Source organism: Rhineura floridana, chromosome 2 (assembly GCF_030035675.1).
Source record: "Rhineura floridana isolate rRhiFlo1 chromosome 2, rRhiFlo1.hap2, whole genome shotgun sequence".
In the NCBI taxonomy this organism is placed as follows: domain Eukaryota; kingdom Metazoa; phylum Chordata; class Lepidosauria; order Squamata; family Rhineuridae; genus Rhineura; species Rhineura floridana.
In genome coordinates, this window is record NC_084481.1 from 163,785,050 (window position 1) to 163,808,842 (window position 23,793).

General features: G+C 43.4%; 1 long non-coding RNA gene across 3 annotated transcripts in view; it reads right to left on the minus strand.

Moving 5' to 3' along the window:
- Positions 1-415: 415 nt before the first annotated feature.
- LOC133378358 (uncharacterized) overlaps positions 416-23,793 on the minus strand; it is a 51,930-nt gene continuing 28,552 nt past the window's right edge. For all 3 annotated transcript variants that reach the window (XR_009760975.1, XR_009760976.1, XR_009760974.1), the window contains exons 2-3: positions 7,561-7,711; positions 416-1,010 (exon numbers count right to left, since the gene is read on the minus strand). This is a non-coding gene — a long non-coding RNA (uncharacterized LOC133378358). The remainder of the gene's footprint in view (positions 1,011-7,560; positions 7,712-23,793) is intronic.

The window sequence follows — 23,793 nt, forward strand, 5'->3', positions numbered from 1 at the left end:
ACAGACGCTATCCAGTGATACAAAAGTGATCAGGAACAATATAAAGAAAGTAAAAACATTATTACAAAAAAGTATGGCATTTCCCCACCTTCATTAGTTCCTCTCCAAAGACATAGCAGGTTTATGTGAGCATTCTTTGCCAAAGTTAAAATACAATTACTGTCAGGAAGGTAAATTATGTTAGCATACAATTTTGCAAATCTATTATGAAGATTATATTGTGAAATTGTTGATATTTTTATCAGAGCTGACATGAGCACAGTTGAGATGGATTTAACAGAAATAAATACTGATTTTTGTCTTATAGAAAGTGGCCATCTCTGTGATTGCACAAGTTGCCTTGACTAATAAAGAAGCAACAGGCCTAGTTAAAAATCAAAACAAAACTTCTTGCAAACAGCAACATTTGACACAATCTATTTTTATTTTTGTTACAGTAATTACTGTTCTTATATTTTAATAAACAGTTTAAATGCAAGAGAAGGAGGATAGTGCTTGCAATCATTATTCTGATGGTCTGAAACAATTTAATGAAGAACACAAGCATGGCTTAGCAAGAAAAAATATATTCTTCTCGGAATTAAAGCCATTCTTATACTCTACTCTCAGATAAAAGATGCATGTAGTCGGAATCATTTACAAATGACATAGACAGGTACATATTTCAGTGTCTATCAATGCAATACATATGAGTGAGTGTGCAATTATTGAACCACTACAGGTGTATTTTGCCAGCAAAAACTACATATTATACAAATGTGTGTGTTTTAAATTATGACATTTTCATTTAGTATGCACTTCAGAATCTGTTTACAAGTACAAGAAGTTCCCAAGTAGACCTATGAGGCAACCCACCAGGTAAGCTAGTAAGGTTGAAAGTACTGGGCTAACTGTGTTGTGTCATTCGTCTAGGCCAATATGGTCTCCTTTTTCCTGACTGCTTGCAGTGGTAGGAGTGGGGGGAGGGTGACCAGGAGACGCTCTGTCGCATGCTTCATGGACTCAGGAAACTGCAGAGAGAAAATAAGTACAAATAGGTTTTGCTGAAAATTCAAAACAAACTGGAAATATGGAATCCAGCCTATCAAAATGTAACATTTTGTAGGCTATAGTCTGAAGGCACATGAGGCCAGCACCCTGCTGAAGCTAAGCAGGGTCAGGTCTGGTCAGTGCCTGGATGGGAGACTGCCTGGTTGGCCACTGTGAGAACAGGATGCTGGACTAGATGGGCCACTGGCCTGATCCAGCAGGCTCTTCTTATGTTCTTATGTTCTTATGCCTGGGAACCATATGTAAGCCACCTTGGGTTTCTATCATGAAAAGAAAGGCGGCATATAAATGCAATAAATAATAAATAAATAAACATATTTATTTGTTTTGTTTGCTTGCTTAAGTTGCTTCCTGGTCTGGTATCTACAGTCAGATTGAGCAAGTGATAAAGGGGAAGGGCCATAGCTCAGTGATACAGTATACGCCTTGTATGCAGAAAGCCCCACGTTCAATCGCCGGTATCTCCAGGTAGGGTTGGGAGAGACTCCTTCATGAAACCCTAGAGAGCTGCTGCCAGTCACTGAAGACTATACTGAGCTAGATGGACCAATGGTCTGACTCAGTATAAAGCAGCTTCCTGTGTTCCCATGTCCCTAAAGCCTGGGAGGGTACTACTCCAGATTCTGGAGGACATACGGAGCAGGACATATGGAGCAGGCTTAGCAACATTTCAGATACAAATCACTGTTCTTGAAGAGTGTGTGTGTGTCAGACTAGAAATGATAGCAGAAACTCTGTGATTGGATCTACCATTTAAAGGTTTAATAGCAGCCACATTGGGAAAGGCGATTTGTTTGGGACTGTGGTGCTAGGGGCTTATATCTCCTCCCTACAATGTTTTTCCAATAAAAATGGCTTCTAGCACTGCTGTTTGCCCCATGATCAAAACATACACGGTACCTGTATATTTAGCTCCACATAGCAAACAGCAGCTTTGAGTGGGGCAATGTTCATCAGTAAATAGGCCCCTTCCAACTCTACTATTCTATGATTCTATGAAAACAGTGATTGTGTGCCCCCACCACCATCAAAGCTATTGTACATTTAATAGAGGGGGAGAGATCCTATCACCAATCACCTATTGTCACATCTAGTTGTGTGTTAGATCTTTTAGCTATATCCGGGCTTCAGTTGTTGATATTACAGATACCTGGGTATAGCATCAATCTAGGTTAGAATCCACTAAGAATTTCTGCCATTGAAATGAATGAGAACAGCACAGGAGCTCAGCAGCACTCTTGAACAACTCCTGTTCTTCTTAATGGTACTCGCACACGAGAATTTTCTGATGAATTGCACCTCTAGTATTTTAGATGCTTGATAAATAAATTGTTGTTAGTTGGGGCCTTATAAACGTAGACCAAGAAGCTATGTGAACTATGCCCTTCAATTTCTGTCTGCTGAGTTACATGATGATGATTTTATTGTACTTTATGGCAGAATTCTATATGGCAGTTTGAGAAGGAAGTGAAAACACAGCTAATGCTACAGAACCATATGCACTCCGCATTATCATTTATTTTAGCAATTGCAGCTGCTATGGTTACCAATTGTGCACTTGCCTATTTTCAGTTGAGGATGTTCTGTGTCATGCCGTTGCGCATTGTTTAATAGAAGTCAGATAAATCATGGGGGAGGCTTGTAGATGTAACTAACTACCCACTACAGAAGGAATACATTTCTAAATGCTTGACAGTAGTAATACTTCTTGACAAATGGGAGCAGGTAGAGTTCTAAGGCTTTTTCACAGTTCCTTTCAGCAGACTTTAAGACACACAAAGCAAATCAACAATGCCAGCTGACTACTATTTACAGCAAGGCTGCAGAATCTGTGGCCCTCCAGTGCTTCTGGACTCCAACTTTCACCAGCCCAGCCAACACTGCCAATGGTCAGGTATGATACGACCTGCAGTCCAACATCTTCCACTAATTCCTTATCTTTGCTTGATGCCAACAGGACATACTTTGGCTGTAATCCACAGCATATTTACTCCAGAGTAGGGATGGGGGAGAAATTTGATTCAGTTTGCATTTCAAAACAAATCTATTAGATTTGCACTTTCTGAAACAATTGTTGTTATGTGCCTTCAAGTCTTCTGAAACAATAAGAGAACCAAAACACAGCCATCCTTCAAATTGCACTTACCTGAATTTTGCAACAAACAATGTTTGTAAAAATGCATATATTAGTGGAAAGTGTGCATAAAAATGACTAACAGAATCATAGAATAGAGTTGGAAGGGGCTATAAGGCCATTGAGTCCAACCCTCTGTACAATGCAGGAATCCAAGTAAAATCATATCCGACAGGTGGCTGTCCAGCTGCCTCTTGAATGCCTTCAGTGTAATTGGTTCCATTGTCGTATCACTTTAACAGGTAGGAAGGTCTTCCTGATGTTCAGTCGAAATCTGGCTTCCTGCAACTTGAGCCCATTATCCTGTGTCCTGCACTCTGGGACAATTGAGAAGAGATCCTGACCCTCCTCTCTGTGACAATCTTTCAAATACCTGAATACATTAGTAACAATAGCATGCAAAAATATTAGTAATAATGTATATGTGTTATGTGCCTTCAAGTCAATTACGACTTATGGCGACCCTATGAATCTGTGACCTCCAAGAGCATCGGTCATGAACCACCCTGTTCAGATCTTGTAAGTTCAGGTCTGTGGCTTCCTTTATGGAATCAATCCATTTCATTTGGTCTTCCTCTTTTTCTGCTCCCTTCTGGTTTTCCCAGCATTATTGTCTTTTCTAGTGAATCATGTCTTTGCATGATGTGTCCAAAGTATGATAACCTCAGTTTCATCATTTTAGCTTCTAGTGATAGTTCTGGTTGAATTTGTTCTAACACCCAATTATTTGTCTTTTTCGTGGTCCATGGTATGCGCAAAGCTCTCCTCCAACACCACATTTCAAATGAGTTGATTTTTCTCTTATTCTCTTTTTTCATTGTCCAACTTTCACATCCATACATAGAGATTGGGAATACCATGGTCTGAATGATCCTGACTTTAGTGTTCAGTGATACATCTTTGCATTTGAGGACCTTTTCTAGTTCTCTCATAGCTGCCCTCCCTAGTCCTAGCCTTCTTCTGATTTCTTGACTATTGTCTCCACTTTGGTTAATGACTGTGACAAGGTACTGATAATCCTTGACAAGTTCAATGTCCTCATTATCAACTTGGAAGTTACATAAATCTTCTGTTGTCATTACTTTAGTCTTTTTGACATTCAGCTGTAGTCCTGCTTTTTTGCTTTCCTCTAACTCAGCATTCATTTCAGATCATTACTGGTTTCTGCTAGTAGTATGGTATTGTCTGCATATCTTAAATTGGTATTTCTCCCTCCAGTTTTATTTTTCCACCTCCTTCATCTTGATCTGATGCCGTTTTCCATATGATATGTTCTGCATATAGATTAAACAAATAGGGTGATAAAATATACCCGTCTCACACCCTTTCCGACGGGGAGTAAGTCGGTTTCTCCATATTCTGCCTTTACAGTAGCCTCATTCCAGAGTATAGGTTGTGCATCAGAACAGTCAGATGCTGTGGCAACACCATTTATTTTAAAGCATTCCATAGTTTTTCATGATCTACACAGTCAAAGGCTTTGCTGTAATCTATAAAGCACAGAGTGATTTCCTTCTGAAATTCCTTGCTCCGTTCCATTATCCAGCTTATGTTTGTGATATGATCTCTGGTGCCTCTTCCCTTTCTAAATCCAGCTTGGACATCTGGCATTTCTTGCTCCATATATGGTAAGAGCCTTTGTTGTAGAATCTTGAGCATTAATTTACTTGCATAGAATATTAAGGCAATAGTTTGATAATTACTGTATTCCCTGGGGTCCCCTTTCTTTGGAATTGGGATGTATATTGAACGCTTCCAGTCTGTGAGCCATTGTTTTATTTTCTATATTTGCTGACTAATTTTTGTCAAAATTTGGACATATTCTTCTCAGTAGCTTGTAGCAACTCTATTGGTATGCCATCTGTTCCTGGTGATTTGTTTCTTCCAAGTATTTTAAGTGCAGCTTTCACCTTGCATTCTAAAATTTCTGGTTCTTCTTCATACAGTTCTTCCATGAATCAATCTATCATCCTCGCATCTCTTTTATATAATTCTTCAGTGTTTTGCTTCTATCTTCCTTTTATTTTATCTCGGTCAGTCAGTGTGTTTCCCTGTTGATTATTCAACATCCCTACTCTTGGTTTAAATTTCCCTTTCATTTCTCTAATCTTTTGGAACAGGGCTCTTGTTCTACCTTTTTTATTACCCTCTTCTATTTCTGTACAATAATTATTGTAGTAGTCTTTGTCTCTATGTACTAGTTGCTGTATTATTGCATTTAGTGTTCTAACCATGATTCTCTCCCCTTTTGCTTTCCTTCTCTCTTTAACCATTTTAATAATTTTAATAATTACTAACCATTAGTAGCATACACATATTAGTAAAATAGCATATAAAATGCATAATATTAGGAGAAATTGCTTGCAAAGATATGTATTAGTCAAAACAGCATACAAAATGTGTTAAGATAAATTTTCCATTCCATAAATATTCCGTTCCTACTCCAGAGTATTCTAACATTATTAGAATGGAACAAGAGTAGATATGGATTGCAGTCATTGAAACTGATCTTTTACTTCATTTAGCATGTGGTAGTAATTATACCCCTATTTATGCACTACCCATGTGTAGAGCATAACTGTTTTTACTTGGAAGTGGGGCCACACTTTTAGCCTCGCACCTTATATCACTCATTCACTTCAAAATTTACTTTATAGGGCAGGCTTGGGTGCTTTTTCAACAGCTGCTCTTTTTCCTTCTCTTTTTTTGGTGGGTGCACAAGGTTGCAAGAGGAGCAACAAAGTAGTTCTGATTTAAAATAACTGAATGGTGTAAACACATCCTGATGAGAAATTGGGGAGAAATGCAATTCAGTTGGTATTTAAAGGCAAAAAGTCCTAATTCACAGTTTCCAAAATACATCCATTCCTCAAAATTCACGCTTCTCAAAATTTTGCAGTGCAGTTCTCCAGGGAATGTGTATAAAAATGCATATACTGGGGGAAAATATGCATATATTAGTGAAAATAATATAAAAATGCATTAGACCAGGGGAAATTGCTTTACAAAAATATGTATACTAGGCAAAGTTGAATTAAAGAATGTGTTGTATTAGGAAAAATTCACACTAAAATGCTGATGAATTTTCAGCACTTTTTTTAAAAAAAATTGCAAACTGATGTGGAAATATAAAGAACTGAATTTAAGATTTGAAAAATGAGACAATGAGAGAAACCGAAATTGTTACATTTGCCAACCCTAATCTTGACTCTTATAAACACCAATGGAATATTAAAAGCTTATCAGAACAATGCTGTACAAGTATACTCAAAGGTAAGGCCCATAGAACACAATGGGCTTACTTTCAAATAAACAGGTATAGTATTACAGCCTAATACATGTCTACTCAGAATCCAATACATGTCTACTCAGAAGTAAACTCCATTAGGTTCAATGGGGCTTATTCCCAGGTAAATGTATATCTGATTGCAAGCCTAAATCAGTTGAATCCTATCAATGGGGATACAAGTACTGTACAATGATAAAGATTATGTTAATTATACATACTGTCACAATTAATTTCTAACTTGCTGGTAACTGGTGTTATTTTGAGACACCATTAATTATATAGCTAGATTTCTTTCCTAACTGGAAAATGAATAATTCAGCCACAGCCCAATACAAACAAGAAGAACTGAGAAGAGCAGTGGCGTCACTAGCGGGGTGTGGGGAGTGTGGACCGCACCCGGGTGACACCATGAGGGGGGTGACACCCAGAGCTGCCCTGTCGCGGGGCAGGGCGCCTGCGCCGTTGCCTGGCAAAGGAGCTGAGAAGCGCTCCGGGTCGGCGTCAGAGCAGCCAACTCCTCCTCGGAGGCAGGCAGGTGGGCGGGCGAGACCGGGAGCAGCGTCGGCAGGGCGAGGGAGGCACGCCGGCATTCCCAGGCCTGCTTCTCTGGCTGGGTGCCCCTCCGGCGTGCGCCCTCCCAGGGGCATGGGTGGCTGGCCTTGTGTGCGCATGCACACACTCAGCAGGACATTTGGGGGCTTGCCAAGGAGTTACCACACCAGGTGACACCAACCCTAGTGACGCCACTGGAGAAGAGGCTAATCCATCCATCTCTGTGGGGTAAAATATAGGGAACTGAGCATTTGGATATGGGCAAAGGATACCAAGGCTGTATACACAGCATATATTTAAATATATGCAGTGTGCGCACCCCAGGTTCAAACAACTGTTCAACCATTAAGCACTCTGCATGCTGCTGGGTAACTGACTGTCTGAATTACAGAGTTGTTGTGAAGAGAAATGAGATAACTTTTAATACTTTTATGCCCAGAAAGGATCAACAGAAATTAATAATGATAACATTAATTATAAGCATTGGAAATTTAATAGAGACAATAGACATACCATTGAATAAGTAATCTCTTACCAAGTCAGACATTACTGCAGACAGCAGAAATTACTGGAAGATTTGCAAAAATCTTCTTTTTCCTATTCTGTTAATTTTGTTTGTCTTTTCATTGAAGCACCAGCCATGGTTATTAACAATTAGACACTCCAATGAGGCTTTGTGGATGGTCCTGTAAGAAAGAATTGAATAGTTGCATTCAGTGTCTCTCCCTCTCTTCTTCATTCAGTATTCTGTCTACCTTGGTAATAAGTGCTGATGACAAGTGGCCTGTAGCAAAATATGTTTTGTAGGTTATCATCATTTTTGTCCCCTTGAAATAAAAAAATGTAACTAGTGTAGCTGCAATAGATGTATGTATGTTTTGTTGTGACTGTTGCAGGCACCTATTAAATCATGCTTTGGCTGACCCAAAGCGTTTTGCTGCTTGAGATTGAGGGCAAGGTGTTGCACCATCTCACACACACCCCAGTAATTTTATGTATAGAAGCAGACTGATCTCATCACACGTAAGAGCAATAGCTAGCTTAGGAGATATAGGACAAGACTCATGGTACACATAGCTCTGTCTTCCAGCACCCTGCTTGCTCACAGTTCCAACTGAACTGACACATGTTCAAACAAATGCTGTATGGTGGTACCAGCATGTACTATCTGAGCAGAGCAACACATGCATACATACAGTGCCTGCTGAAGTGCATGGTCTGAACTAGCTGCCTTATCTGCCTACTTCCTCAGTTGGAGCCTTTCCCAACAGTGGTATCTGTTACATTAGGAGAAGATAACTAGATGAGACAGCAAGCGAGTTCAGGCCAGCGACAAGAAAGCACTGTGTCCACTGGGGCACCAGCTCAGGATGACAGGAATGGCTGGAGAGTTGATACTTGGGGACAAAGTTTGAGGAGGTACCATTGCCATCTCCTCCTTTTCAGCATCCACCACCTGAAGTTGTCACCTCCTTCTGTCTAATGGTAGGCAGCCCTGAATAATGCCTGTTGTGATTAATACAATCCTGTCTTAATTTCTGGAATAGTTTAAACATTTTTAGTGTACATGAAAGGATTGTTGCAAATCTTCTAGCGCACACAAATCTTCAGCACATGCATGCTGAAACTGTTCTTTATACCTAAATAAATTTGTGTGTCATAGTAGGACTAAGACATCTGCCTCTTTATCCTATTTATGTTTGTCTTATTGCTTGCAAAGGACACTGCTACTAGTCGATTTACCTGTGGACAAATTTTCTAGTATTTGAGGGGGGTTCTCTAGGTTTGTAGAAATGTGACAGTGGTAGGCTTTGGGGAGACATTATAATTCTTTTAACAGATCTAAAGAATTTTATAAAAGCTGCTTTTTCTTGTTGTTGCTTATCTTAGCATCTCCATAATAACTCTCAAGGCAAGCTGGCACTCTTATGATTTTACAGAAGCTGAGAGAACATGATTATCTTCGAATGTATACTTTTCTTAGGGGCATCCTGATCCTGTAAAACTCATGTGCTCCTGATTTGATTCTTCCCCCTGTACCATATTATATTCTTTTTCAAAGGTATATGTTTTGGGTTCTCTGTTTCTTTTCTTTTTCCTGTTGAATATCAACCAGGAATATGAACTGAACTGGTCTGTATGTTGTCCAGGCATATCTGACTCCGCTGAACATGCTTGGCTTTAAAATTAAGCTGTTAATGACTAATCTTGTGATACTTACTTCATTGAAATCTATTTTGTATGTATCTTTAAAAAGCTGTCCAGGAATAGTACACTGGGGACTCACACACTTCCCAAAAATAGCATTTGTAAAATGATTGATTCACATGCCATATACATGCCTCCTAGCCTAACGATACAAGACACCAGATATAGAGGTTGGTTGAAAAAACACAAACAGGATATTCATGATGTGTGTGTTTTAGTCATATGGTACCAGATTAGCTTAGGGTCAGACAAAGTTCATTGTAGATTGGAATTCCTGTGTTGATTGTGTCCAACATTAACAAATGTACACATGATTAAAATTGTTAACATTTCATAGTATAATTATATACAAAATATTATTTTGTACAACATATACTTCATAGAACTTTTATAATGTATTTTTAAATGCATGATGGACTATTCCATTCTCACTGAAATTTTCTTTGCACTACAGCCACATTTTAAAAGCATTTTACTACCATCATAGAGAACAGAAATGTTTCTCATACTTTCCCAATTAATGCCACACATAACTTTTGCCTCTAAGGAACTCAGTAACTGTCTTGTAAAGCAGGTGACTGTTGCCAGCAGTTTTTACCCCAACTGAGTGCTACTATTCCAAGAATAGCCTGGTATCCTCCCACCTCCTCCTTCTCCCCAGGAATGTGAAGACAGGGAAAACCTAAGCCAGTCCTGAGAAGCAGTCTCTCTGCTTCTTCTGGCCATTATGGGTGAAGTGTGCTCATTCTTGAGGTTTCTAAGGACCAAACTACACACTACGTTAGTTACATATCTGTGCCAGCTGGCTATCAGGTACATGGGATTGTATGCGCAAGGGGTTTTGTCAGGTGGGTGGGGCAACCCACCTGTCAACCATCTGATGTCATAATGATGTTATGTGATTGACATGTCAGTTGTCACACCTACTGGTCAAAGTGGGGGGCCAGATAAGGATCTGACCTGCAGAATCAAAAACATTCTCCATCCCTACTTTAAATGCTGGGGTGGGAAGTTGTTGTTTTAGCACAAACTGCCAGTGCAGAGGCCCTCATCGGGATCAGGAGCCTAGCATGGGGGGCCCTAGGGATCTTTAACCCTTTGCTCTCTGCCATTGTCCCCATACGTTTTTAGCGTTTCTGTTTGCTGCCCTGGGCTCCTCCTGGGTAGGTTTCTCTAAACAAAAAGGTTTTAAGCAGGCACCAAAAAGAATAGACCAAAGGCACCTGTCTGATTTCAGTATTGATGTCAAAATTTGTGGGTTTTGGAGCCATTCACAGTTTTTCCTATGGGCTTCCATTCACCACTTCTTGTTTTCATTCATCTGTGGAAGAAAGTTTTCCCCCTAACTTGGGCCTTTCCAGATGAAGACTGTGGGGGAGAGCATAGCAACTTTTCCAATTAGCACTTCACTTGTCATGGCTGCACTGAACAATATTCTTGCTCCCAAGAGTTAGCATGGATAGAGTTGCTGCAGGGGAATAGCCATTTTCTTTTTAATTACAGGAAGGACAGTTCCATTCTCTATTTTGGGCTGTGATTCAATCACCTACCGGCAAATTCAGATTGCAAAATTAAAGTTGATATGGAGCTTTTGTGTAATAAACCTGCTCCCCCAAAATAGCAGACAAAATAAGGAAAGTAATGGGGAAATGCACTAGAAAATTTGGGATAACGCTTGATTCAACGTCGTCTAACCTCTGTGCAAAAAATCAGAATGAATTCTCAATAAATAGTTTTTTTACACTCTAGAGTCAATTTCTCATCAACAGCCAACTGTCAAATTCTGTTATATCAATTTTTCATTCTTCCAATTTCCTGCCACCTTCAATTGCGCTGTGACCAAGCATTTAATAACCAGGTCCTTATAAATATTTTTATAAATAAACCAGGTTGAATGCTCAATGAACAGTTTGTCTGGAAGTGCCCGAAGTTTCTATTCTAGCACTGTAAGGGTGAAGTCACAACCTCCAAACTGGAAGAGGAGAGATGAGGAGTGGGCAGGGAGTACTGAACAGTATTTATACAGACAGTGCATTAAGGTGAGAGGGACTTGTAATGAACCCATACCATACTATAACCAGGGCCAGTTCCAAGCTTGAAGGGGCCCTGAGCAAAGTGCACTCTGATGGGCCACCTCCTCTGTCTGTGGGTCCTGACTGGCTTATCTGGTGGCAGACTGTGCAGAGTCAAAATAGCTGGAGGTAAAATGTGTTTACAATGTATTGTAAATAGAAAAAAATATTCTTTTGAAAGGTAATACTATGGTGTTTTCAAGTTGGTAGCAATAAATAGGTCAGCTCTATCTGAAGCCTAACTTATACTTGTATGCTTGCTGTCAGTTGCTGTAAGGAGGCTGTTATAGGCTTTAGTGGTTCATAGTTAGACCTATCAGCTTCTATATTAGACAGGTCTGAACAGAAATTGCTGCCTTCTTACATCCCTAAACATCCAGATTGCGGAAGGCTGCCTGAGGTGGAACCACCAGCACCTTCATGGCCCTGAAATTCACAGCTCTTTTCTTAGGCCACATCCACACCATACATTTAAAGCACTCTTGTTTCACTTTGAGAGTCATGGCTCCCCCCCTTAAAGAATCCTGGGAACTGTAGTTTGTTAAGGGTCTCCAAACAAGTCTAATGCTCTGTCCTGTGTGCTGCAAGAAACCCTTTAACAGAAATCTAAGTCAAAAATCACCGAGTTGGTAACCAAAGAGGTAATCCAGACCAGCTCCCAAGCTTACAACAGTATAATAGCTGCACTATCCATTAACTGACAAGAATGACAAATTTCCTGGCAACTGAATTTAGCATAAATCTGTTTTCCCCCTTCCCTTCTCACCCACCTTGGAAGTTCTTGCTGGGACAATACTGTCATAGGCTGCAGTCCAATACACACTTACCTGGGCGTAGTTCGCATTGTACCCAATGGGAACTGAGTAGACATGTATTGGATTGGAGCCTTAGTGGTTCAAGAAAGGCTGTTCAGTCTCCTCTGCCATGCCACCATCACGAGGTCCTGTATATTGTCACACAGGATTGTTATCAGGAAATTCTTTAGATACTGGGACATAACTGACTGATTGACTTGCAATAATGGCAGGTAATCAAATATATCTCCAATAATTGGTGTGGAGGAACTTTCTATAGTTCCGTTGTCATGGACAGATCACTACCTGGTTCAGTTTACACTCACTGGGACTCAGAACCTCTGCAGGGGTGGGGGACCGATTAGGATGGTCCGCCCCAGGAGGCTGATGGATCTGGATGGTTTTCTGATGGCTCTTGGGGATTTTCCTGTCACCGTGGCAGGTGATTCTGTCAAAGCCCTGGTTGACCTCTGGAATGGGGAAATGACCAGGGCGGTGGACACGATTGCTCCTGAGCGTCCCCTCTTACGGAATGGAGCCAAACCAGCTCCCTGGTTTACCAGGGAGCTAGCGGCAATGAAACGAATAAGTTGGGGACTTGAGCAACGTTGGCGGAAGACTTGGTGCAAGTCTGACCAAACACGGGCTAGAGCCTATCTGCCTACTCCGTGGCAGTGCGGGCTAAGAAGAAACTTTTCTTTTCTGCCACCATTGCGTCTGCTGGGAGCTGTCTAGTGGAGCTGTTTTGAGTGGTCAGGGGTCTTTTAAACTCTGGCCCCCAGGAGGGTAATATAGACCACTCAACAGCCCGCTGTCAAGAATTTGCACGGCACTTTGCAGATAAAGTCGCTCAGATTCGCTCCGGCTTGGACGCTAAAATTGATACAGTCTCAGGGGATGTAACTTTGGCTCCTGCTTGTCCAATAATAATGGATTCCTTTCAATTTGTACAGCCCGAGGATGTGGACAAGATCCTTGGAGAGGCGAGAGCCACCACATGTCTGCTGGATCCTTGCCCTTCCTGGCTCATCAAAAGTGCCAGAGGGGGACATTCCGAGTGGGTGAGGGGAGTGGTTAATGCCTCTTTACAACAAGGCAGAATTCCATCGTGCCTAAAAGAGGCAGTTGTACGGCCTTTGTTGAAAAAGCCCTCCCTGGATCCCTCCATAATGGGAAATTATTGGCCAGTCTCCAACATTCCATTTTTGGGCAAGGTAATAGAGCGTGTGGTGGCCGCCCAGCTCCAGAGATTCTTGGATGAAACGGATTATCTGGATCCATTTCAGTCTGGTTTCAGGCCTGGTTATGGGACAGAGACAGCTGTGGTCACCTTGGTGGATGACCTTCGTAGAGAGCTGGACAGGGGGAGTGTGTCCCTGTTAGTTCTACTGGACCTCTCAGCGGCTTTCGATACCATCGACCATGGTATCCTTCCGGACCGCCTTCCTGGGGTGGGACTTGGGGTCACCGTGTTATGATGGCTCCATTCCTTTCCGGAGGGACAAACTCAGAAGGTGGTGCTGGGGGACTCCTGTTCGACTCCTTGGCCGTTGACCTATGGGGTCCCTCAGGGTTCAGTTTTGTCCCCCATGTTATTTAACATCTATATGAAACCGCTGGGAGAGGCTGTCTGGGGGTTTGGGGTTTGGTGCCATCAGTATGCGGATGACACCCAACTCTATTTCTCCTTTCCACCTAAAGCCAAGGAACCTGTCCTGGTCCTGAACCAGTGCCTGGCATCAGTGATGGACTGAATGAGGGCGAACAAATTGAAACTAAATCCAGACAAGACAGAGGTGCTCCTGGTCAGTTGAAGGGCAGATCAGGGAATAGGGATTCAGCCTGTGCTGGATGGGGTTACACTCCCCCTCAAGACACAGGTTCGTAGTTTGGGTGTGCTCCTGGACTCAGCTCTGAACTTGGAGGCCCAGGTCTCGGCCGTGGCCAGGAGTGCCTTTGCCCAGTTAAGACTAGTGTGCCAGCTGCGCCCGTTCCTGGAAATGCCTGATTTGACTATGGTGATGCATGCCTTAGTTACATCCCATTTAGACTACTGTAACATGCTCTATGTGGGGCTGCCTTTGAAGACTGTTCGAAACTTAAACTGGTATGAAGAGCTGCAGCCAGAGTATTAACAGGGGCTGGTTACATGGACCATACAACTCCCATGTTACAACAGCTCCACTGGCTGCCAGTTTGTTTCCGGTCACAATTCAAAGTGCTGTTTTTGACCTTTAAAGCCCTATCCAGCCCAGGTCCAGGCTATTTGTCAGACCGTATCTCCCTATACAAGCCTGCCCGGGCCCTGAGATCTTCAGGAGAGGCCCTTCTCTCAGTCCCAACACCCTCGCAAGTGCGATTGGTGGGGACATGAGATAGGGTCTTCTCGGTGGCTGCTCCTAGGTTCTGGAACTCCCTTCCTAGGGAGGCACGAATGGTCCCCTCCTTGCCATCCTTCCATCGGCAAGTAAAGACTTTTTTATTCCGACAGGCTTTTGGGATAGAAGGTGTTTAGGATAGGGCTTTACAAGACTTGTTCTACATTATTATTTGTATTATTTTAAATTGTTTTTAGATTTTTAAGTGCGTTTTACGGTTTTAAGGTTGTGCATAGTTTAATTGTATTTTACTTGTATGTTTTTCTATGTTTTTAACTATATGTAGTTCTATTTGTAAGCCGCCCTGAGTTCCAGTTTGGAAAAAGGGAGGGGTAAAAATAAAGTTTCAATTCAATTCAATTCAATAATTGTTTCACTCATTTGTTCTAACTTCAGTGCATGGGGAGTGACCCCTCCCCTCCCCCCCTTTTTTGCTATTAAGCACACTGCAGAAAAAAAAGGAAGTACCATTATAAGAGTGACAGAGGTGAGTAATAACGCTGAGCAAAATTTTGGCATAGCACAAAAAAGGAAAAATAAGACAGAGAAGGAATAATAAAAAGCCTGTGAAATAGTCTCATAGACATCTTGTCAGTTTTTTCCTCTGCAGGGATGAGAAAAATCCTTCTTTTTAAACAATCCCACAAGTTTATTTTCCAAAAGGCTCCTGGCAGGCTGTCACAGAAAGGGAAGATTATGATTAACTGAAATGTCATCAGCCTGTTTTTCTTTGCAGAGGCGATATGAATGGGAATTAAGTAATGAACTTCTGCAAACAGATGATAGGAGAGCAGGAGTTCCAACTAAGCAAAGCTGATTTCTCATTTTAATGCACAGGATGTGCTTCTGACAGATTGAGAGAGCTGACACTCTTCTCCCTCTCTATATCTTCTCAATTTTTAGAACCACAGCGGGGTGGAGGGAGAGAGAACTGTGAGAGCAAACCCAAACATAAAATATTGTTCCGTAATAAAACATTTGATGTTTCTTGAAGAATTGCTTTGTTTTTGTTTAAATTTGGCTACACTTGCTTGCCCTTCCCCAAGCATTCCATGATAATGTTTCTGTAGTAGTAAGAGGGATGTATTTAAAGTCATAGAATAAAAGGAATAAAACAAAGTCTGTCATGCAGGAAGTTCATGCCTGATTCAATCAAACACTCTTTAATTACAATCTTTTATCAAAATGGAAAAAGCAAATTACAAATCAGTTCATTATACAATTATAACTAGGGATGAGTTCAAGCCACATAGTTTGTATCTGAATTTCAAACACTTTTGAAATTATAGTGATAATAACACTTTACCATATATTATTATTACTATTATTACTACTATTATTATTATTACTACTACTACTAAGAACATAAGAACATAAAATTCATGGAGGACAGGGCTATCAATGGCTACTAGCCATGATGGCTGTGCTCTGCCACCCTAGTCAGAGGCAGCATGCTTCTGAAAACCAGTTGCCGGAAGCCTCAGGAGGGGAGAGTGTTCTTGCACTCGGGTCCTGCTTGCGGGCTTCCCCCAGGCACCTGGTTGGCCACTGTGAGAACAGGATGCTGGACTAGATGGGCCACTGGCCTGATCCAGCAGGCTCTTCTTATGTTCTTATGTTCTTAACAGATGCTAGAATGCCAGCACTGCCATGCAGTTGTTGGAATTCACTGGGCCCATCCATACAACTGTATAATCTGCAATGTTATAACTTTGTGTCATCATTAATTCACTGTCGTTCATACAACGTTGCAAGCTAGTACGGATTTTTGCATTCACAAATCCACATTACAAAAATACCACTGAAAACCCAATATGCTTTCCTGAACAGATGATCAATTGCATTAACATCACTGTGATCAGACTCAATGCCACAGACTTTCCTGCAATAGGCAGTCTATGGGCGTTCCTCCATCATATGCCAAGCCCCTTGTCTCCTTCCCTTCCAATAGCACATCCACAAACCTGCGCACGTGTGGGAATAAAAAGAAAGATATACGTTTCCATGCTCTTCCGAAAAAGCCTGTGAAAGGCAAACAACCGTTATGGACCAATCATTGAAAAGGGGTGGACTTAGGAGAGTGGCCAATACTAAAGCAATTTAGACACACACACAAAAAGCCCACATGTATGGATGCTTGATATTTGGGTTTTCACAATAATCCAACCACAAACAGGACATGTCAGGGCCGGATTATCCATTAGGCTTAGTAGGCTGAAGCCTAGGGGCCCAGAGCTCTTGGGGGCCTGTGCAAGAGCTTCCGAACCGCCCGCCATCCCCCCACTTCGCTTACCTTTTTCTCCACTGTTTTTTGTGGTTTGCCATCAACCAGGATGGCGGCCGAGGTCTCCCTAAGGGGCTGAAGCCTCTGCCACCATCTTGGTTGATGGCACACATGCGTGCTACATGCACCCATTGCTGCCATCAACCAAGATGGTGGCGGAGGCTTTACCCCCTTAGGGAAACCACAGCCACCATCTTGATTGATGGCAAACCTGTGTGCGCAGTGCACCCAGCCACAAATAAGACGAAAAGGTAGGTGAAGCGGGAGGGATGGGATGGGACAGAATGGCGGTCGGCTCAGAAGCTCCTGTCCTGCAATCCCTCCTGCGGCTGTTTCCACGGATCTGCCTAAGAGGAGAAGGGGGGCCCAAACACCAATCAGCCTAGGGGCCCTCCTCAGCTTAATCCAGCCCTGGGACATGTATGGATCTCGAGGCCACCAACCGAATATGGAAAAGATGGATTTTGCAGTTAGGTATGGATGGGCATACAATGAAGATACCCAATATAATTCCAGTTGTTAGTGCTAGCTAGCCCAAGCCATTTTGCTGGATAAAGAAAATAGCACCCAAATAGTGCTCACACACACCCTTTGCTAGGGCCACTTTTTTGAACAGTCTGACTATACCAGATGCCATATTTCTGCCTTCCTATCTCCCCCTGCCTTTTCATGGTGCTGACAGTTGTGTCCCCTCTTCATTGACCCCAGCTTTCAAACAGCCTCTGCAAAAGAAACTGAGGACCCCTTGAGACATCTTTTGTAGTGTACATACATGATGATTTGTGCTGTTGATGCTATTGGGGTAGTCACACATGATCCTGTTTTCAATGCTGTTGGTGCCTGCAAACTAGGGTTGCCAGGTCAGAAGCATCCCAAACCCTGAGATTTCAGGGGCAGGCCCTGGTGATGTCATGGGGAAGGTTGTAGTGATGTCATGGGGTTGGGCCGTAATAGGGTTGCCAGGTCAGAAGCATCCAAACCCTGACCTTTCAGGGGCAGGCCCTAGTGATGTCACAGGGGCAGGTCATATTGATGTCATGGGGGCTAGCTGTAGTGATGTCATGGGGTGGGCCCAAGTGATGTCAGAGGGGTGGGTCTTAGTGATGTCACGGGGCAGGCCCTAGTGATGTCATTATGCACGATACCTTAAGCATCAACCACAGTTGCTAGGAGCATACAATTCAAACAAAAACATTTATCTGATTGGAAATTAAGATAGAAACCTTAGCTAAAAGATAAAGCCTGGGTACAGAACATTTAATTTAGCCTACTTGCTTCTCACAGAAGGGTTTAAGTGCCCTCAGGCCAGCCTAGTCACCAGAAGGCCATTGTAGGAAGAAAGGAGCCTAATGCTGTAGAGATGTTAGGAGCACTCAAGAGTGAAGATGGATGCCCCTGAAGGCTGCAATTCTAAACACACTTACCAAGCCCCATAGAACTCAATAGGACTTACTTCCAAGTAGATATGGTTTGGATTGTACTGTTGGTAAAGCTTGACCTCTGCAGAGATGTCCATTTCCAAGCAGGGTTGATGACGAAGGAACCAGACTGAGATGAGGTGTGATCTGTTTTTCGTTTTATTAATGTGATGGTCACATCCAACACAGTGCGCTTCATATACCTGTCTACCCTGACTCACTACTTTCCCTAACTATTCTACCTAAGCAGTCTCTGCAGCATGTGGGGAGAGTTGACTCGGTGCTAGAGTCTTGAGAGGCACCTGCTTAAGTAGGGAAGGTTTTTGTGTGTAAACAACAGCTCTGACAGAGTTCCACCCTCTGAAAGTCTCTCTTCTCGTGCCTCCTTGCGTGGGGTGGGGTGGGCGAGTCCTAGTTGGCCCATCCGACAATGGGGCTTTGCTAGGTGACAGCATGGGCTCTGAAAGTGGGATGCTGATTGGTGGGGAAGCATTTGAAGTGCCTGGCAGGAATTCCTACACAGGCAGGGCTGGCGCGAGCGAAGGGTCGCTTCCCAATGGTTCAGGCAGGGGACTTGCAAGCAGGGCTGGATCTTCCTGTCTTCCAGTTTATGACATCGTACCCTAGGCCAATAGCATGTGGATAGCCACACCTTATCTCCCACATGAATTTTGGGCCCCTCCTGTCGATGTTGATCCATTACTCTCTTGTAGTCAGTCTTTGCCTTCTCGAACTGTTCGTTCAGCAACTGTTGCATAGCCCAAAGCTCTTGAACAAAGTCCTTGGCTGCCAGAACGATGGGACTGACATGAGGGGCAGCAAAGACTCAAGGGTGATATCCCAGGTTGACAAAGAATGGTGTCTGCTGCGTGGTAGCTTGCACTGCATTGTTGTAAGCAAATTCTGCTAGAGGACACCCAGTTGTCTTGCTAGTAGTTGACATAACAATGGAGGTACTGCTCCAATGTGGCATTAACTCTCTCAGTCTGGCCATCTGTTTGCGTGTGATGGGACGACAACAGCCCCAGTTCATTCTGCAGGAGTTGCCACATAGTGCACCAAAACCGAGTCGTAAATTGTGGGCCCTGATCCGAAACCAAACTGTCTGGAAGACCATGCAGAGGGTAAACATGCTGGACATATAGTTGAGCCATCTCCCATGCATTTGGAAGTCCTGAGCACGGAATGAAATGAGCCATTTTAATAAAAGCATCCACCACCACCAAAACCACCATCTTCCCCTGGAAGGAGAGGGGGGTCAATGATGAAATCCATAGTCACCATCTGCCAAGGAGCCTCGGGCATAGGGAGTGGTTCTAAAAGTCCTGCTGGCTGTCCCGTAATGTGTTTGGCTCTGGCACAGGTGGGGCAGGACTGGACATAGCGCTCCACCTCACGCTTCATCCGTGGCCACCAAAGGAGAGGAGTATAATGAGTTGTGGCAGTCTCGGGGTTGGGTTCTCCAGATATTCTGGTTTGTGGGACAAAGCATCTGCCTGCTTATTCTGCGCCTAGGGAATGTAATGGATTTTGAAATGAAAGCAAGTGAAGAATTGAGCCCAACCCACTTGTCTCTGGTTTAGCTTATGGGCCGTCTGGAGACTCTCCAGGTTCCAATGATCAGTGCACACCTCTATCTTGTGCTGCATCCCTTCTAAAATATGTTATCAAGTTTCAAAAGCATCCCAGATTGCCAACAACTCTTTTTCTCACATGGTATAGTTTTGCTCAGAACTTGTTAACTTCCACAAAAAGTATGCACATGGCCTCAGATCCTCCCCCCCAGGCTGGTTGCAAAAGCACTGCTCCAATAGCCACATCCAAAGCATCCATCTCCACCACAAAGGGGCGTGTAGGGTCCGCCTGTTGCAGTATGGGTTCAGAGGCAAACTGGACCTTCAGCTCCTCAAAGGCTTCTTGCGTGGTGTCCGTCCAATGGAAGGGACCCGAACCCTTCAGGCAGTCCATGAGGGGTGCAGTCTTGTTGGAGTAGTTAGAGATGAACCGATGGTAGTAGTTAGCAAACTCCAGGAACCACTGAAGATCCTTCTTCGTTTCGGGAGGCTGCCATGTGAGAAAGCTGTGGACCTTGCCCAGGTCTATCTCCACTCTGGTGGGAGAAATGCAGTACCCCAAAAAGTCCAATGTGGTTAGTTCAAAGCTGCACTTCTCCAGCTTGGCACAGAGGCAATGTTCCCTGAGGTGTTGTAACACCACCCACACATGCTCTTCATGCTGAGCTGGAGAGTCTGAATAGATGAGGATATCATCCAAATACACAATCATGAACCGGTCCAAATAGTCCCTAAATATGTCATTCATAAGGCTCTGGAAGACCCCAGGACTATTAGATAGACCAAACAGCATGACCAAGTACTCAAACTGCCCATATCGGGTTTTGAAGGCAGTCTTCCACTCATCCCCCTCCTTGATTCACACCAGATTGTAAGCCCCCCTCAGATCCAACTTGGTATAGATTTTGGCCAACTGCAGTAGCTCCAACATCTCTGTGATGAGTGGCAGAGGGTAGCTGTTGGGAATTGTGATCTTGTTCAACTCTTGGTAATCATTACATGATTGTAGCTCACCGCTCTTCTTCTTAACAAACAGCAAAGGGGTTCCCGCTGAAGACTGTGATGGCCAAATGAAACCCCTCTTGAGATAGGTCTCCAGGAATTCCCTTTGAGATTGGTCTCCAGGAATTCCCTTAGTGCCATCAACTCTGGTTCTGACAAGGAAAAGATCCACCCTGAAGGGATGCATGCCCCCAGCACCAAATTTATGGCACAGTCATAGGGTTGGTGGTGGTGGGCAACTGATCTGTTTTCTTTTTGTCAAAGACGTCCCTGTACTCCTCATACTTGTCAGGCAGAATGACCCCCTCCTGCAGTACAACTCCTACCAAGACGTCGAGGGAAGTCTCTTTCCACTGGTGGCAGTGCTGATGACAATACCCAGAGGTAAACACCACCACTGCTGCATCCCAGAAGATTGTGGGGTTGTGCTGAACCAACAAGGGCATTCCCAACACCACTGGGAAGTGGGGCAGGGATGCCACGTAGAAATGACAGTCTCTCCACATGTCCTGGATTGTCCATTCTCAGCATCTCTGTAGCCTTGGTAACAGTTCCTGACTTTAAGGGCTGCCTGTCAATGGTCCCAATGGACAAGGGCTTCTCAAGTGTCTGAGTGGGCACACCATGCTCATGGGCAAAACTTCAGTCTGTAAAACTTGGAAAAGCCCCCTAATTGATCACAGCGCTGACCTGGAGACTTTGCCCTGAAGGTAGAATCAACCGGACCGGCATGTGGAGGGTAGGCTGCGACGGGAGGAGCTGATGGCAAGGCCATGGTGGTGTCTGCTTCGCTCCCAACTCTTTGGCCTCTACAAGAACTGAGATTTGTAGTTTTCCTGCACCGGAGCTCTTTCTTGTTTGGAGGGGCACCCTCGGGCTAGATGCCACCCTTTCCCGCAGTACAAACACAACCTCACCCTCCTGCACTTCTCCTTTTCTTCCTCCGACAGGTGTGGTCTCACTCCTCCAATTTGCATGGGCTCCACCCCTGATGGAGTTGAGGCTCCCACGCTAGGAATGAAATGGGCGCGGGGAGTGGTATGGGAGCCTGGGAATTTAGGGCTCCGCCTTGCACTTCAAGTGGCGACCTTCAAGCTGGCTGTTTATCTGCAGGCATAGCTGGATCAGCTCTGCAAGGCTGCTTGTGGGGACGCATGTGCCAGTTTGTCCAGCACCTCTGCACTAAGTCCATTCCGGTAGAAATACATCAGCACAGAGCCATGGTAATCCACCTCCTGAACTAGGACACAAAACGTGTTAGTATAAACCCCCATGGACCCTTTCCTCTGTTTCAGGGATACCAGCTGCCGGGACACAGTCTTTTTGCTGAGGGTCCCGGAACATCTCAGTCATGACATTGACGAATGCAGTATACTGGGTCAGAACAGGATAGTTTCTCACCAAAAACATGGTAGCCCATTTGGCAGCTTCCCCTTCCAAGAGACTGACGACAAAAGCCACCTTCACATCATCATTCAGAAACTCGGCTTGATGTACTCGCATGTACAGTTCACATTGGGCAAGAAATGTGGTGAACTGGTCATGCTGGTCACCATAATGAGGGGTTAATCCCACTGGTGCCTTGACTTGGGTGGGCGGCGTGGCCGCTTGAGTCGTGCCCCCTTGGGCAGCTTGGTTAAACAAGGCTCGGAGGTTTTAATGGAAATGAGCTATAAAGTTTACTGGGTGACCATGAGCTACTCACCATCTCTCAGCCTAATCTGCCCCTCAGAATGAAAACAGCAGAGGAGAACCATGACCACTCCAGGGAAGAAGGGCACACTTAAAATGTAGAGGAAGTAATAATTTACAACCATAGTGTGAAATCAAATACTTATTGGGACATAGTATGAAATAATATTTATATAAGCATGACTGTCAAAGATGTTTATTATTATCACAACCTGTAAATATATTTGTAGTGCAATCCTATGATTGTTTGTTCAGAAGCAAGTCCCAATGTATTCAACTGTGTACAGAACTGCAGCCTCAAGTGATAAGGAACATTCACCCAACCCAAAATTCAGAATTATGCCATTTTAAGCTGTTTTGCAACTGTTTATTCTTTTTATGGTTATTGGATTTTAAAAGGATTTATTTCTTGTTGTGAGCTGCCTTGGTTTCCAACTGGCAATTCTACCTCACAGGGTTGTTGGGAAGACTCCCCAACACAAGATGTAAAATGACTAATATGAAGGGACCCTGCACATCTAAATTTGCCACTACAATACTGCTGAAGTCTTGCAGAAGAGTGACATTGATCCGCCTAAGGCTCACACAAACATAAGAGGTCTTACCCAAGACCACTGCATCATTTTATTATATGTGTGTGTGTACATATATATATATATGTGTGTGTGTAGATAGGAGCTCAGGACAGCCAACGAAAGCACTAAATACACTTTAAAACATCATAAAAACAGACTTTCAAACACATTAAAACAAAACATTTTTACATCTCATGTTAGTCACAGTCACGCCCCCCGTTTTTTTTGCTGCTGGGTTGAGAATGAGCTCTTTGTTAATGCCTTCTCCCACAACAGATATCCCTAGGAGCCAATAAGTATGAAAGGCTGCTGAGAAGAGTCTTCTCAATGGCTGACTCACCTCCTTTCACTCTGATTGGCTCCAATCAACAGAAAAGGACAAGGAAGCATGTTACTAACGCACTCCCCTTTCATTCTGATTGTCTCATAGGATGCTGAAAACATAGGGCCCTGCTGGGACCCTGCTTCTAAAAAAGTAAAGGTCTAAGACCAACCTTGGACAACTTCACCCCTGGACCTCAGTATTAATTTAAAAAACCAAAACCAAATGGAAATGGATATTGCCCCCTTCCAAAGCACAAGCCTTCAATTTGTCCACTGTGAAATATGATAACAAAGGCTGTACACACTAACCCACTTGTAGCAGATAAATGTAGTTTTTCTCAGTCATTGTTCATTCTTGTCCTCAACATGCTGCTTTCAGTCTAGATCGATTCTACATCCTGCTGCCCTTAAGGGTCAATGTGGTTACTCAGTAGGGTAGTGGCAAAT